Source organism: Stigmatopora nigra, chromosome 7, assembly GCF_051989575.1.
Source record: "Stigmatopora nigra isolate UIUO_SnigA chromosome 7, RoL_Snig_1.1, whole genome shotgun sequence".
In the NCBI taxonomy this organism is placed as follows: Eukaryota; Metazoa; Chordata; class Actinopteri; order Syngnathiformes; family Syngnathidae; genus Stigmatopora; species Stigmatopora nigra.
Window position 1 is genome coordinate 5,278,254 of NC_135514.1, and position 14,264 is coordinate 5,292,517.

The window sequence follows — 14,264 nt, forward strand, 5'->3', positions numbered from 1 at the left end:
AAGTAATGAGGTGTTGGCAATAAATACAATAAAGAGTGACAATAAATTATTTTCCTGTAGCTGCTTTTGAGTCAATTAGCACACACCGCACACTCTTTGGCTTATTTGGCCTCTCAATATTCGGCATCTGACTTTTATCCAATTACATTGTGTCAGGTAGGCACACCCGGCACAGTGCACATAATGGAGAATGCCATCTTTGGTGAGATATTCTGTGACACTATTCCTGTGCATATGCCGATGGCACTCTAGTTTATGAATTATTCAAATGCTTCATCCACAAAGAAGAGAGGGGAACTCAGCTCCATAGTGAACAGATTTTCTGCTCACCATACACCCAAGTCTGGAGTGTGGGACATTGTAAGTGGCAAATAATTACACAGTGCCCCTTCTTCCCTCCTTTCTCAGCTCACCTGAATTCAGAACTGCAGTGATTAATATTTGGACGTTGTTGGAATCCTGCAGGGAGGTTTTTTTTCTCAACCTGTGCAACTACAGTCGTAGAACATTGCATGTGGATACACGATAAGGCTTAACGCATATTTCCATGTGAAATAATTGAAATATTAGATACCCTGGGATTGGTGTCATTGGGGAAATAGTGGTTCCAGAGTATCTGCACCCTGCTATCCACTCTATTGCTATATTATTCTGTAATAGACTCCAGCTATGTATAATCACTGGTTCATCACCGACTATTGTGCTGTGAAATAAAAAATGAGAATATTACATGGGGTTTAAATCCCTATAAAAATTGTCCAGAGTAAGAAAATGAACATGTTCCGAGAAACTGTCTATAATTCACATTAGAGTAGTGACATTACAGCGGCGTGAAATATGCAAAGCTTGAGAGAAAATTGAACTTTTTACATTGTCATCGTAAAAAGGAAGGAGGGGTGTACATCATTTCTTCCTCTCTGTTCCCCACGATGGGGATTCGCCCTGACCTTGAACTGGTTGTATCTTTCAGTGCAGATCTGTGGCAGTGACACATGTCATGTGTTGGAAAGGAGTGAGGAGGAAAACGAAGAGACAAGAGGGAGTGATCTTGGTGCATTGCCCAGTTAGAGTCAGAGTCCCCCCTTGTGTCAAAGCATGGGCATGTTTGGCCAAAAACACAGACTGCACCTTGTCCACTAATCTCAGCACGAAAACACCTTCCCGGGGCTGACAGCCTGATGAGAACATGCACAGTTTACAATGTCGAAGAACACCGAGAGGCTTCAAAGCCAGCCTTAAATTCTTGGGCTGTTGGGGAGGGACGACAGCGCAGGAAGAACAAGAGAAAGACTGTGGGGGAGGGAAGGATTGTTGTCTTGTAAAGGAGACCTGGCTGAAGCTCAGCGAGGCCTTATTTTTCCCTCCTCTTCTGCATTAGAGAAAAGACTCACCATGTTTGTTCTTTCTCGCTCAGTAGAAAATACAAAAAGGTTAAAGCTCCTCACAGAGAGGCACAACCTCTTAAGGGGTGCCATTCTTCCCCTCAGATCCTCAGCTCTGCTATCATGTCGTCGGAAGCACATTATCACGTATGAATGAAGTTAAAGCGCACATCGACAGGCGATGCTTGACTGCACGCCACCATTTCACCTAGAAAGATTGTATGCAGGCAGTTGAGTCATTTGTTATTGACTCAAAGGGAGTATGAAATAGAGATCACTATTCTACCAAATCCCCAAAGATTCCAATCTGCATTTCAGAAAGATTCACAAGTGTCACACGGTTGGCAACCCCCATTACGACTTTTGAGGGGACTGTTTACCTTGAAAAGGTATCAACCAGAGCTAATTGATCCGCAGAAACCTTGATCCACGCACTTTGACTTCACGGTGTCTGCAAAAGGAATGAACAAATCCGAGACTATTTTATTCTTCTTTGTTTTGTGGTAAGCACCTTTAAGCATCAGGCTAAAACCCTAAGAGTCCAATATTTTGCCTGGCTCCTAAATAGGAGCTCTGGTGCTACGTTCAGGCTTTGTCATCACGCTTGAAGAATTTCCTTTTAATGTACTCTAATATGAAATTCAGTGGGGACAAGTTTAATTGAGTTTTACACAAACCAGTTGGGAGTAGCGCTGGAAGGTAGGTGATGTTGAGGTTTTTAATCTCTGGCTCCGGAGAGGCATGTTGACGAAGTGGTTCTTTCTCTTGGTGGAGAAAAAAAAGAAGAAGCCTAAGAAATGATACAACCGTGGATAAAACCAATTGGCAACCCTCAAAGGGACAGAGGGTGATAAGGCAAATCCAGCGCTTGTAGAGAAATAAAAGAAACCAACTGTTCATTAAAATGGGAAACAAAACAGGCGATTGAGAGGGAAGGCAGACTGCTCAGTGGTAGAGCAAGTGAAACAAACAGAGCCAAAGATATCAGAGGATAGAATTGGAAAATAATCAAGGATTTGTGAGGAGAATTAATAAGGAAGATAGACCCAAACAGGCAGTTTTTTTTCTAACTCTGCAAAATTAGGCAGGGTGCACTATAATTATCAAAGAGGGAAATTGCATGAGCTATATAAACACCTAATTATAAATGATAACCAAGATATAACTTTCTTCATTTCACACACTGGAATTGCAATGCAGGATGGCTTTTCAGGCTTTGTAAAGGAGATATTTTGGGACATGTTAGGCCAGTGTTTCCCAACCTTTTTTTGAGTTGGCCCACACTTTTTGCATTGAAAAGATCTCAAGGCACACCACTATCTGAAAATTGACTAATTTAAAACTATGTCACCTACATTAACATTATAAAGTCGTTCTTAGTCATATTCTAGGAATTAAATAACCCTCCCGAAATCACTTTTTTTTTTCACACCGTTCTAACGTCATCAAAGTTGATGTCCGCAGATCCCAAACAGCTTTCAGTTTGACTGATGTTAAAATAATTAATGCAGCCTTATTTAAATTTTTGACTATTTCTCCCCACATTACGCTAAACGTAATGTGCTCACAGAGACTTAAAGTTGCCAAAATTGATGTCCCTGAAACCAAACAACCTCCGGTTCACGTACCGTAAAAACAGGAAATTGACTTAAATCTCGTAATATTACGATTTTTTTTCCTCCCAATATTACATCGACCACCTAATATTACGAGGAGTGCCATTTTGTGATCACACAGACTTAATGTCGACAAAAGTCGAGAAAACCAAAGAGCTTTGGGTTTACTTTACACAAAACTAAGCAACAAAATCACTTTACTTTCATAATATCACAATTTAAATCTTTTTATAGTACAATCTATGAATCATATTTCAATTTTATCCACGTAATAGTTCCATTTTAATCTCTTAATGTTAAAATTTCTCTCTTGGATTATTACAATGTATGACATCTTGTAATTTTCCGAGACACACTGGTTGGGAAACACTGTGTTAGACAACAGTGATCGTTTCTAGCGTGCTGAAAGTATTTGTTTTTGTTTGGAAGAAAGTGCCTTCTTTTGGTCTAGTAAAGGCCTGAGCTGAGATGTGTGAAAGGCACATGACTTTTGTCTCTGAAAAGTTAAGAGAAAACAATAATCCCTCGAATATCACGTTGTCCTTGATAGCGAATTCACTTCTTTGCGATTTTTGCCCCTATTAATTATTATTTTTATAATGTTATTTTTAAAGTTCATACAAATGTTAAAGAACACGCTGAAATTCATAAGCAGAAGCCACTCTTGTTACTAGGACTCAGCACTGAAGAAAGAACAGTTATAGGTTATAGTAAGGGTGACCCTACTTTGCAATTTTTTGCTTATCGCAGCCATGTCTGGTCTACATTAACCGCAATATTCGAGAAATTACTGTACCATTTATAAGTGTTTTGTTTTATGTGGTTCATTTGTAGATATAAAAAAAGTATATTAGTTGTTAATAGGAAAAAATAAGGGAGAAACAGCTTTTCATATTAATATGCATCATCCCCTTTGTCGCAAGTGAGTGAATACTGTTTATTTTGACACTAATTTGTGGAGTCAGTTTCTGTAGGTTAGCCGTATTGTGTCACCTGAATGACGTAGCGTAGCTCTGCAGAATGAACCTTGGAGTCAGGGACTTACAGTGATGTTAATGAAAGAAGGAAGAGTGGGGAGGTTGGAGAAATGGGCTGAAAGAAAGTGGCAATGAATTAAGTGGCAATAGCGTGATCAGCCATCCTCCTATTGTTGTTTTGTGTGCAAGAGGGAAAGTCGTTCATCATCATATCAATAAAGAATACGCAGCTGATTATTATTATTGTTTGCTTACTATGAGCCACTATCATAAATAATGGGGCTTCCTCTACTGCTTGTATTAATTATAATTAGAATGCTGATAATGTGTATGCTCTTTTATTACAGGAGCTGAATCAATTTTACAGTCTAATTCAGCCCCACAAGGTCACACAAAGTTGCCAGGGCGAGAGATGGCTCCTTGTAAAGTGCCTCTGCTATCTGAGCTGGAAGAGCAGAACAGAGAGAGGCCCAAACTGGTCAGACAGATTTATCAGTATCTTCACATAGAAGCTACCATGAAGCATTTTTTCTTCCCCATCAATGCGGGAAAGTCACTGCACGGATGGAAAGAACCGGAAATAATATTTACTATATTTTTCTGAGTACGAAACCTTGCATAGTGTGTGTCCAGTTTTCAGAACCCACCATTTGTCTGGAAATTAATAAAGTATCCATTGTAGACAAGTAAACAATGGTTAAGAAACTTCAGACAATGGGTGGTCTGGTGTTGAGGCCAGAGGTCAATGTAGGGTAAGAGTTATCTTCCATCGTCTGCATCATTTGGCAAAGATTTCCAAACAAACCCTCCAAATTGATTTGAAGAATTTCCTCATCATAATAGTAAAAAAGTTAACATATTAATATACGTTACAGTTATTTCTTAAATAGGCAGAAATCACAGACAATTATAAAAAAAAATCAGTCTGACCAGAGAGATTTTTTCATATTTTAGGATTTTTTTTCTTTCCTTTCAGACAGGACCGAATTTGAGAGGTAAATGACAGCTTGCAACGAAAAACGAAATTATTGTTCTGTTGACAGTTCACTGGAGAGTAACCAGCAAAATGATGATTCTCAACTTAGTCTAAATTCATGAGGCACCCCACTGCCTTGTTCCTTTATTTCGTCACTCAGATGACCTGACTTCACGGGCATTCACCAGTGAGCAAGCCAGTTTCTACCTTTTATGGCCGACTATTTTCTCAGAAACCACATAACCATAGATTTGCAAACTTAATTGCTATTGCACAAATATAAACTTTTTTGTGCTTTTTCTTTAGTTTATGGGACATTAAATTAGTATCTTTTTGCTGACAGTCCAAGGATTCCATCTTCTTTGTAATTCACCTATGAGCACATACAAAAGCATAATCTTTACGATAAACATGATCAGCTTCATTAATATAATGCAAACACACCAATTTGTCCAATTAGAGGTTTATACTGAGAGGGTGTTTCTAAACACCACATGAAAAAAAATGCACTCTTTACATTTGCACAGTATGGATTAGTTTGACTTTATGTAGTAAGTAAACATTGTACGCTTGGGCTAAGAAAATAATGAATATCATTTTCCATTCATTCATTCATTTTCTGAACTGCTTTATCCTCATTAGTTTCGTGGGTATAATTTTCAATTTTTATCTATATATAAATACTAAGTGGCTATGTAGCCGAGTGGTTAGCGTGTCAGTATCACAGTTCTGGGGTTGAAGTTTTGATCCCAGGTTTGTCCTCACTTTATGGAGTTTGCATGTGCTGCCCGGGCGTGTGTGGGTTTTCTCCGGGTACTCCGGATTCATCCGACATCCAAAAAAACATGCACCGTAGGCTGTATGAACACTCTAAACTGCGTCTATGTATGAGTGTTAGCATGAATGGCTGTGTCCGTCTCCTTGTCCCCTGCCTGGTGCCCCTAATTATCTGAGACATGCTACAGCACCCCCGCGAACTTTTGAGGATGAGCAGTTCCGAAAAGAAATGAATTTATATTTATATATATATATATATATATATATATATATATATATATATATATATATATATATATATATATATATATATATATATATATATATATATATATATATATATATATATATATATATATATATATATATATATATATATATATATATATATATATATATATATATAAAACATGCACCGTATAAATAAAAAATATACACATTTTAATTTTAGATTGAACTCTTACTCTATCAGGGAATCTTGATTACAAATTCACTGATTTTGTAAATCGCATGATATTCCTCAGAATGTTTCGGATTAATCATTTTGTACACGTGTGGTTTGGGATTGCGGTTCTGCTTTTTGTAAAGCTCCTCTCAAACAGTTAACACTCACACATTCTGCATATTAACAAAGCAGATTTTCTGATCAGTTAATCCGTGTAAGGTTTTTAGAAGACGGGTTGTTGGAGGATTGAAGAATTTGCGTGCATGTGGGTACGTTTTCTATGGTGTTGACAGTCAGCTCTATTTCAAGGCAGGCAACATTTCTCCTCCTTTCAATGCACCGAAAGACATCTCACATCCTTAAAATGAATTTTGACACCCACTCCCCCTTTCCAGTGCCGGTACCCAGTATTCTTTGAAAACCCTGAGGCTGAAAAACTGGTTACTCTCCCTAAGCCTGCAGTTTACAGGTCAATATTTTTCCTACCAGCGAGATTTGGTCTGCCCCAAATTGTTCAACCCAACCTTGTCCAAAAGCTGCCTTTACCAGCCACCTGTCAGAATCAGCCCACCTTTAAATGGCCAGTTATTTTTCATTGGTTTTAGATGTCTTTCATATCATGGCTCATTAAAGCGCGGCACAGTAGACACCGTATTTACATAGGCTACTGGGAAGTTTTAATTTGCATCGGTAAGGAGCATGACCGGAACTGAGGAGTTCAGGGGCAAAATGACTTTTTCACAAGACACCCCCACCCGCCTGCACTCAGTGTTCCCCCATCCATTCCCATATGACAAAATGGAGCTGGGCATAATTGCTCGAGTATAGTACAAAGACGGGCAGAGGCAGTCCCTTTAAAGAGGGACTCCGCTTCCTCAGTGCACTATACTCATTCTAATTACAGTGCAGCTTCCTAATACATACATACATACATACATTTTTCAGGCTACATTCTATGGAGCTCAGTCCAGAATCAGACTGGTCTGCCACTTTCCTCCCAATAATATATTGCCTTCATTTCACCATTGAAAATATTTTGATATTTTTCAGCTTTTGCATGAACCAACTGCATGCCCTTAATGTCCTTTCACCCTATGTATTTTTTTTATTTTTCTATTACTTTGAAATTCTTACTTTCAAAAACTGTATTGTGCTTTCACAGAAGAAGCACCTCCTTTTATACACCACAGATGGAGGAATCCTCTGTTGAATTATTTACATGACAAGATAGTCATGCTGCCAACTTCAGCAATGTTATCGCACATTGTGAATAGCAGCGGTATCACACAATTTCCTTCTGACAAGATCTTGAGTGGTGATTTCTCCAAAACAGCTAGCCTTTCCAGCTTTGCTGCGGAGATATAAATCAGCGGAGATATCATTATCAGCCTACAGTTCAAGATTCTATTCAAAAAGACAAGGGCGGGTATCGGCTGATATTGTCATGAGATGCTTTCTGTCTTTCCCAAAAATACACAGACCAAAAGGAGTTGCAGCCTTTGCTGCATCTTCTTCTCAAACATTTGCTCTTTTCACACATCTCTCAAAAGAGCCGGCACAATAAATTGCCTCCCGTGGATGCACTCTAAATAGTGGGTTGTTCATAGATTGTCATAGAACCTTGCCTCGTATTAGCCATTACTACCATATATAGCCAATGCCATTACAAACTGACAAGTCGCGAATGAAACAAAAACTCTGCCAATGATGTCCCATTATCAAATTGAATTTCCCTTCTGAACATCCAGGCGAAACTGTCTGTGATGCTATGGAAAGCATACATGGATAAACAAGCAGACAGACACATAGATCTTGTGACTTGGGTGCAATTTTGGTAAGCATATTGATAAATTTTGCCATCTGTCTGGGAGGAAATGATGGCAGCATGGAGCTCGTTTTCCGTCTGCTTGCTTTATTGCAGTTATACGGAATACGATTTCTGGAGCACGACGCAAGCCACCGGTTCTGACGGGCTTGTCGACACATCTCGACATACATGCAGAAATTCACTAAACACGATTGCCGTATTTGTAAAAGAGCAGTGAGAAAGGAAATTGCCAACTTACAGCAACAACGAGTACTAGTGTATTTTTCTAAGTTGCAGATAGCAAACTTAGGAAGTGCAATTTCTTTCCAATTAACATGTCTGTCTTTTGTGCCACCAGGCCATTTTTAATTTGATCCAGTGAGCCACAAATGGTCATACAGACAGAGGCATTGAGGATCACGTCTGGTTCAGATGCTCCTTGGCTCTGGCATTAATACAGAGCAGATTGGTGGAGATCTGCAGCCCTTGTTGTTTGATCTTTCCTCCTCTTGCCACATTTTCTGGCACTTCCCTTCTGCCACACTGCGTGGCGCAGGCAGGACTGGCATGGCCTCAACGTGGCTGCCAGGTTTGTTCTCTGTCATCATTTCCTTCCAACTTATTCCCTAATGCCTGCTCTGTGAATTCAGTTATGCACATTACAAGAGATCCCTCAGCCCCAGCAACAGCCTGGATCGAGGCAACCTCCAATCTGATATGTTGTGGTCTAAAGATAGGAGGGACAGTACCTCGCCCTGTAGACATTTGGATCACAAATGTAATGTTTTATGGTGATCTTCCATGCTATGAGTTAAATGGAGAACCAGAACAAATGTTGTTAGCCACCACAGGGCAAAGAATTAGTATGAACAAATACAGTATTCTCTTATCTAGACGTGCACTCTATGCTAGTCTCTATCTATTCAAGACTGTCATTTGAAGACTAATTTTTGTAGACCACAGAGAAACTGTGTAAATCTTGCCATCTCTGTATTTGTGCAAGGAATATTTTTTATGACTGGTTTACAACGAGTCACAAGAAATTGTCGAAACTCAAAGATGAATTTATAAGGTTAAATCTTAAACTGGTTTTCAAAAGTACAATAATTTTGTAGCACATTTAGGACAAAACATTAAATAAATAGATCGATTTACCTATGGAGGTATTGTATTGTATTGCGGATGAACACAATATAATAGGACAGTATTATGGAGTGCTGATCTACAGCTGATATGTAATGAACGGATGCAGACAGTGAGTATGATGGTATTGTCAGAACAGAGATGTGCAAAATATTTCCACTTACGGGGAATAGTGAGTCAATTTCTAAAAGGTTGGTGGCGAAGGAGAAAAGCTGCTGGAGTGCTTCCTAGTTGTGTAAGTGCATAGCTCAATAACACCAACCTGAGGGAGGTAGCTGAGAAAGGTAGTGGCCAAGATGCAGTGGAGTTGAAGAGAATTTTCCTCGCTTGTAATAATCCAGAGCGCATATCAGTTTCACGCTGCTTTATGGTTATCTGCTTCATTTGTGACTCATGGCAGGCTCACAGTGATTGTGGCCCTAAATTACTCCAAGCTTAAGATGAAAGATTGGATAGTGCACAAGAGACAATAAGATGAAGATAAAACCAAATGAAACATTAGTTAATGAGGCAGATCATTTTTTAGCAGCTTCAGGGTCAAATGCAGAACTTTACTAGATTGACAAAAGATGGAAATAATAAAGCGGATGTGACTGATTCATTCATTCTTAACACGGCTTATCAGAGTTGCAGTGTTTTGGAGCCTATCCCTGCTGACCTTGGGCAAAAGGCAAACTCCACCCTAAATTGGTTGCCAGGGAATTGTAGGTCATACACAGAAACAGACAACCATCCACACCCACAATCACACCGCCACTAAATGGGAATTGATCCCACATTGTCTATACTTAACCCATTTTAACCCACTGTCCTCATTCGAGGAAAGCCAGTGTTTTTTTCTTGCCTGATATACAGGAGGTTTCACATTATATGCAAATGTTCGGAAAACGTGACAAAAAATGTTGACCTGGGTTCAAATGGGTTAAGTCAGTCAAATTAGTAACTCATTGATTCAGGAATGCGCAATATATTGATCACTATCTAACAGTTGATCACTGATTTTTTATTGGTAGATAGCACAACAATAAGATTTGAGCCAGTCTGTTGGTTTCCTTAGCAAGGCTATAAGGAATTTAGCTTGTCTGCAGCCAATCAGCAAATGGGATGAAGCAACTTTTTTGGTGGTCTAATCGGTGGATCATTATTCTTTCATAGGTCAATTTAGGAGGAACCAATCAGGCCAGGCCTTATGAGTACCTCTGAGTTATGTTTGCCATGCTGGAAAACATTTTCTTGCGCCTAATCACAAAACAATGCATATTTCTTTATTTTATTAATTTTTGGAGGAGGAATACTTTTTAGAATCCCAAAACTTCCATATAAAATGTACCTCATAATATGAAGGGAACACTATATTGGCTCATGCAGTAGTCATACGTGTACATGTGTATATCAACATACATATAACTGCTAAGCTTTGTCCGTGGCCTGGAAAAAAAAGGTATAAATCACGAGAGGTTGAGTCCTTGAAAGGTAGATGTTAGGGGAAACAACCTTGCGCACTTTTGCTCCAATTCATTAATTTTATGAATAATGATAATTACATATTATTATTAGATTACAATAACTTAATACAATTCTCAGCAATGTGGATAGAGCTTCTCAATTGAGTTAGTTTTACATTTTGTATACCCTCTGTTATTTTACTACTCTGTACTCTGAGTACTCTGGGGGAACTATTTCTCTTGGTTTGAGCTACTGAAACCAGATTGAAACATTATTGTTTTTTGTAAACCTTTTCGTAGTAGTAAATAATATATGTTGCTTATTCTTATTACATGCATTTGAGCATTTGAGGAATAGTCAATAAACTATGTTACTTTTTAAATTGTCAAAATATATATACATACTGTCAAGTACTTTGATGGCATTAATGTCAAGTCCAAAGTATGTATGTAATATATGTGTACATGTTGTTTATTTGCAACAACCTAGACATTTAATTGAGATGAAACAGACAGTTCTTGGCATTATTGATTAGATTTTTCTTTTCTTTCTGAGTTAGAAAATCGGGTCTCCTTTTGAAGGGGGCTCTCAAAATACACACAGGATTGGAGTTAGTCTCTGAGGCCTCGCAGACAACATATGGATTCCTCTAAGTCAGTCTTCAACTTCCCATCAGCTATTGTTGATAGGTGCATCAGTAATATCAGCCCTTAGAGAGCTAATTACAACTCCTAATGTTTAAGCTTTGCTCAAAAGTTGCCGCGGGCTGCATCAGCCAAGCCGAAGTAGGTATCTGTGTTCGCTCCAAAGATGATAAACACAATTTGTAAATAATGTCAACATTTGACATTTGTTAGCATATGCTTTGCTGCTTTCAAAAAGTTCGCAACACATCAGATCATTTATAGCCTTTTGTATTCGACAAGGATGTTTTTTTAATGCGCGCTCGTGGCTTTCATTAAGATTTTAATGCTTTGGTGCTCACTAATTATCAATCCCACTTTATTAAACTAGTGATTTGTAGCAGATATAAAGCTTGACATTTGGGATTCCGACAGTGCATATTTAGCTGGAGAGTAATTAAGCTTTAGCTACCTTCATTCATACCTGCTAGAGTGTAGTACTGAACGGTTACACAGTGACGATTCCACTTAATGAAAATGTCTAAACTAGCATGCACGTGGGATCGTCGTGGTGGGTCTAGCTTGACGATATTTGTCATGCGCTGTAAGCCTAGACAATTACACAGACCCAACAAAGTGATTGCTGTGTAGAAGCTCTCTCTATGTTATAAAAATGGAATAACCTTGACAGAAAGCACTTGTGGGTTTGGGTAGAAGAGGGAGGCGAGGAGGCTTGTGGGGACAAAGCAAAAACCTTTAACCGAATGTTCATCATGATTCATTTTGAAGGGTAAGAAAAATAAAGAATGGCTGAAAGTGCAACAATTTCTGTGATTTAGTTGAGCTTTAGAGACGCGTATTAGTAGAGGTGACAGCCTGTGGGAGATAGGCAGGTTGTGTTGAGAGGAAAGGATAAGAGGCTATGACATTATGTCTGCAGGGTTAAGGTGTCAGAGTCAAAGTGTGAGCCACTATTACTGGATCAATACTTCTCAGTTTTGTACTTATCTGGACTGATGGCTAGCTGAATCTCTGCTTGCACGTGAGGACTGAAGGTGACAACCTAAGACAGACCGAAGACTGTATTGTTGAAATAAATGTATTTATTATCTGAGGTGATTTACACAGTGAAATATGGAAAGTTGCCCTTTACAGCTTAAATGTAACTCTTTGTCTGCCATTGATGACATAAGGTGTTCATTTCCAAATCTGTTAGACCGATTCACTTGCTTGGGATTTTTATTTGGATAATTCTGTTGGTCTTTGAAATGTTTTTTAGATGAATAATTGATTTGGGTTGGATCGGGATTATTAAACACCATACTTCTGCCAGCGAACTAATACATGGAGAAATTTCATATTCACATGATGCCTACCCACTGGTATGATTTCGTGTAACCTGATGTGCATTGATTACACAATGTACGCTGAGTAAATTAAATGTCACACATGCCAAAGTACGTTCCTAACATGACCCGATTTACGTCAACCCTTGGCTGAATAATACATGCGATGATACCAAAATTGATGTTCAGCAGTACATTTGTCATCAGGACTGCATGATAAAAAAAATCAAAAAATAGGTTGGGAAGGGCAAAGGACAGCAAAAAACGTTATGAAAAAACAACAACCATTTTTCTACATGTTCAACAATGGACTGTGAGTATTGTGATTGAAAAAAAAATCCCTTTACCTTTATCCTTTGAGGATTATTGTATCATGTGTAACATTTTTTTAGATAGATAAATCAGCTTCATTTAACATATGCAAAAAAAATGTCCTTATTTTTTGAAAACATAAGATAAGGAAATGTCCATCAGTCAAAGGTTTTTTTTCTAGTTTTCCAAAGCCGGACACATTTAAAAAAAAAAAAAAAAAAAACTGTGTGAATTTGCTCAAATTAGTTTTGTTTTTTTCATTCAGAGATCTTTTTAAATAAAATATTTTTGAAATACCATTTACGGTTTAAAACCAAAAAGACACTAAAGGAATGTCTAATCTGAAGCAGTAAAAATTCTTGTCGAGTCAGAGTGAGACCCAGGAAAGTCTGTACTTTCAAGTCTTTCATTAAACTTCAGAAGCTTGTGAGTTAATCCTCGTTGTACATAGAACAAAAACTCTGCATTCAACAATTTAGAAAAAGCCAAGAGAAGAGAAGTGAGAGGGGGGACTGGCCTGATCGCTACATATTCATATTCCGTTGCAGGCGTTATCACTTAAAAGGCTTTCTAATTACAACAACAAGACAAAAACTCCTTGGATTCCTTCCAGACCCGCTAAATGATAAAATAAGCTTACACTCTCTCTCCTTCTTAATCTCCGCAAAGCACCTTGGAGCCTCATCTCCCAAATACAGGCGAATGAATGTGAAAATGCCATTTAGAGATGCAGGTGTGACATTTGATAAGAAACTTCTGGATTAAATATGTTCTGCTAATGAGCAACCCAGCTACCCCATCAGGGCAAACTATTGGTGGGATTGTGTGCGAGCTGATAACATTCCACATGCAAACATCCAAATTCATTATTAATAAACAGCCGCAGTCTCTCTATCACACAGAATGTCTGGATCCCTCAGTGGAGAGACAGGGATGTTGCGTCTCATTAAGGGAGCCAAAGGAAAAGAAGGGGGAGCTACGGGTGGACCGTGTACAGGCGTAGGGGTATCATCTGTTTTCATATTTAGCTGTTTGGGGCTTCTTTGAGGAAAGGGAACAGGAGACGATTTCAAAGGCTATGTTAATGTTGCATTGACTGTTGGAACAAAAGAGTTCGACTTTTCGGGGGATCTGGCTGCAAACGTAGGGCTAATTCAGCAAATAGGGTGAGCGAGCCCAGCCCTTGGAGCGCTGGTCCACGGAAGGAAGTACCTGGGCCCCAACTTTACATTTATAATGATTTGGAGAAGATTAAAGCCGTATTACTGTCGTAGCCTTTAGTGTAGCTCTGTAATGAGCGAGCGGTTTCGTACTAGCGCACTGTGAAAGTTGCCCACTGCTTTCGACACACACTTTCGAGAACGAGGACTTTGTTGGTATCGTGGTCATCTTCTCGGGCTCCAGGGCTCAGTGG

The 14,264-nt window shown here is 38.8% G+C and overlaps 1 protein-coding gene across 2 annotated transcripts in view; it reads left to right on the top strand.

Moving 5' to 3' along the window:
* Positions 1–14,264, top strand: part of zfpm2a (zinc finger protein, FOG family member 2a) — a 112,083-nt gene that overhangs the window by 80,495 nt on the left and 17,324 nt on the right. The gene's annotated exons all lie outside the window — the stretch shown is intronic.